Below are 3,747 nucleotides of genomic sequence, written 5' to 3'. Positions count from 1 at the left end.
ATAAATTTCATATTAATGAAGAATAATTTCAGAACACTTACCTTAAAATCGATCTCAAAAACGTAAATAAAGCCACCAGCTCGGCTAAATAGGAAAATGAAAATGACGTTGTTGGCGGTATGATAGTCAACTTAATCGTATAAACATTATACGTATCTCTTAACGGTTCGTTTAAAATATTAAAACCACGTAGGCTAAAGGTCTAACGTTGTTTTTTTCAAGACGTTTAAAAATTATACGGTATAGTTGTGCTTTAACGCTTATTAAGTGTTTAAAATTTCAGTGATTAAGTTTTAAAAATAAGTTTTGTTCGAACCGTTAGAATAACACATGTTCGGATCTCAATAATATATTGAAAACCTAAACGTTGTTTTTCTCTGTGTAGGCAACGTTGATCTACGTTTTCAACAAATGCCTTATCACAATAATATGATAGAGCACAAAGTGGCTTTAAGTACTGAGTTTGTGGTTTACATGTAGATTGAGACTCGCGTGACCTTTAATTGATTCAGTTATTTTAATTAGGTTAATGCAGAATGCTGAAGAAGAGTGTTTAAAAACCATCTGGAAACGTTGCTTAAAGGTGGAAGCGAAATGTTTTACAATAAAGAAGCCATGAACTCTCAAGATTTCGCTTCTTCAATAAGCTGGAACGTGATAACGTTGGTGCATTTTCGTTCTATTTAAAGCGCACTGTGGCTCATTGGTCCTCCAAAGGGTTTCCAAGCAATTTTCGGTACAGCGACCCGTACTCTAAAGTTGGGTAGCCACCAGCACCTATAGCAAGGGATTGGATAAACGCGTAAAAGGTTTTATCATAAGGTTCGTATCTGTCTTTATCCCAAATGAAATCTATATACAGCAGGACCAGGAGCACTTATTATGTCGATCATAAAGTAGTATCAATGCGTAGACATCGTAGCTATTATGCATCAAATACATTTTTAGTGAAACGCTTGGCTGATATCGCGTCATGTGAGACTTTCTGGGGCTTTATTGCATTAGAGTATATTATAGATTTTTAAAAATATTAGGTGGAGGAAATATTGTTGGACATATATCAGAACTAACGTGATAGCATAAGCTGCTAGGTGTGACGGTACAGCAGCGGCTTATTTTTAAAAGCATATTTTCAATTTTAGTATATTGCGAATGTTCGAAGGTGATCATTTCGACTACAAAGAGAATTTCCGAGTGAATTAAATCATCGAAAGAGCATCCACAATGGAAAATAAGCCTGTCACGATGATAACCAGCAAAAAGAACTGCTTTGATCTTTGTATCTGGAGTTGGTAGGTCATTCAGCATATATTTTTTTGATAAGATGAGAAAGGAGTTGTACAAACCAAACTATGGCAATAAATAGCAATTTTATTGTACTTTCAATATTGGAAACCATTATATGGGTACTTCTTATCATGATTATGATATTTATTTCTGATCACTTTCAATGCAGCTGACAGTGAATCATATTAATCTCAATAAACAAAAAATGTTTAAAAGAACAGGTCAAACTTGAAGAGGTAATTGAAATGCAAAGAAATAATAGTTTTATAATCGTAAATGTGATTTACATTACACCAAATGCTAAAGGGATAACAGTTGATTGGTTTTTATGGCGAGTTTTTCTCAAACAAAAATGGCAAATTAAACTTTATTTGTAAAGTTTCATCCAAAATTGATTAGATCAAAATTAGAATTTGACCGAAATAACTTAAATTTACAAATGTTATATCTCATTGCAATGGCGGTGTTTTGATACCATTTTGATCCAAACTTCAGCATCAGATCCTGTTATTTTCGTTGAGGTTAATAGTAAGCTTTAATTTCTACCATTTTCCTCAATTTTCTGCTTCTTTCACTTAATATTTTGCTAATGTAACCTAATCGAGACCACGAGAGATGAAATATTTTACTTTTTCTGTAGAATGTTTACACTAACAGCAAAGGACTAAATGATTGAGGACAGACAACACATTATCTAGCGATCAGTGAGATCGTATCAAATATTTTTAATTCAAATAATTTCCATTTTGATTCGGGAAGTGAAATTGTGTTTTTATCCAAACGTTTTTATCAAAACTAAATAAAATCATATACATTAATTTTCGAATAATTTTGGATAGTGTATTTACTTTTTTTCAATTGTTTGTGTCCCAAATATAAATATATAAAATTTAATCAGATTTACTCATCATTAAATCCAAAGTATTTAAATGCAATTTAAATTAAAAGCCCTTTTTTCTTTAACCTTGAAACCTTTTTTTACACATTTTTGGTTGTTTGAATATCGTAAATATATCATATTATGCCTCAATAAACGTAATCATTTTTTATCAATACAATATTAATATTTCGTATTGTGCGGTTAAAACTTAATGCAAAAATAGGTGGGTTTTTTAAGATATAAAACTAATCTTATTCACATTAATTACGTAATTTAAAAATCTAAATAATGATATAATTTAACAAAGAAACGCAATTTGTTTTTTTAAATTTATTTAAATTTTATTTTAAAGTCTAATTACGTAATTACTTATAAACTTTTTACTATCCGTTTGTCTTTTGCAGAATTTCAAAACGAGAATTTTTCCAGAGCATTGAAATCACCGTAGGCAAAATATTTTCATTGTGCCAAACCAGGAGGAGGATATACAGAGTGTCTCAGGACGAACGACCAGGGCATTTTTCTAAAAAGATGTTTAATCTTGTTCTAAAATTTGTAAATTATATTAATTGGCAAAGGAACGTTATGATTTGTCAATTTAAGAAAAATAGGAAAAGATTTTGTAGTTTTAAAAAAAAACGTTTTATCCGATTTTAAAGAAAAATGTGTAGACTGTACTCTCGAACGTACAAATGAAATTTGCTCCATCGAAAAAGTCAAATTTTTACTTAGATATTACTTCATGAACAAAAACAGTTTGATACAACCGAAAAAAGCTTTCGCGGAGCCATTTTTAAATTGAGCTATAAGCATTACACGATTCATTTTACCAAAGAATAAATTTTTATTTAACCAAACAATTGGACATTTAAGTTTAATGATGAACAAATATTAAAAAGCCTTTAAACGTTATATTGCAAACTGGGTGCTCTGTGCCGCTTATCGCAAGTCTTGACCTGTTTTCTTGGCGTTTCGCAGATCAGCTGCATTCGGTTTATCGATTTGAATAACAAGTCTACTAAAATTTTTTAACTATCCAGGAAAACGAAACCTGGAGATCTTCGAAAAGACTTCAGGACGGCGCTGTAGCTATTAAATCTACATTGGCATTTATTTTCATAGCTCTCAAATTATAACACTAATGAAGCCAACAGTTATTAATGCATATTTTTATAGACAAAAGATTGCAGTTGGAGTTTATGACGTCATATTAATTTTTATAATTTAATTATTAGATTTGTAAAACGCCTTTGAGAACGACCGAGTACTCCTCAAACGCCGAAACGCAGTGTTTTGGTGTCTATTAAAATAACTTTGATGTACTTTTAAACTTTGTTGTTTTAATCAATTATCATAAAGCACTACAAATACTGATAAAATTGTATGAATTGAAATTTTAAATTATATTATCTCTTTCTTTACAAAGCATTTGCTTTTTTATTATTGGTCGATTTCGCTTCTGGATATAAACCCGTCATGGTTAGTATCCAATTCTTTGAACCCCTCAGCGATACTCTTCCGGTGCCATTTAAACCCGGCTGGGTTACTTCGTTCGAGCCAATAGCCAGTCTCAAATTCGT

General features: G+C 31.0%; 1 long non-coding RNA gene across 1 annotated transcript; it reads left to right on the top strand.

Moving 5' to 3' along the window:
- The first annotated feature begins 449 nt into the window (after nt 1-449).
- On the top strand, nt 450-3,497 carry LOC149963313 (uncharacterized). The gene is made up of 3 exons (XR_016480209.1): nt 450-822; nt 1,143-1,292; nt 2,572-3,497. It is a non-coding gene; the product is annotated as an uncharacterized LOC149963313 (long non-coding RNA).
- The last annotated feature ends 250 nt before the right edge of the window (nt 3,498-3,747 follow it).

This window comes from Leiobunum rupestre, chromosome 1, assembly GCF_980474605.1.
Source record: "Leiobunum rupestre chromosome 1, qqLeiRupe1.1.hap1, whole genome shotgun sequence".
Classification (NCBI taxonomy): Eukaryota; Metazoa; Arthropoda; class Arachnida; order Opiliones; family Sclerosomatidae; genus Leiobunum; species Leiobunum rupestre.
This window is presented reverse-complemented; position numbering and strand designations above follow the sequence as displayed.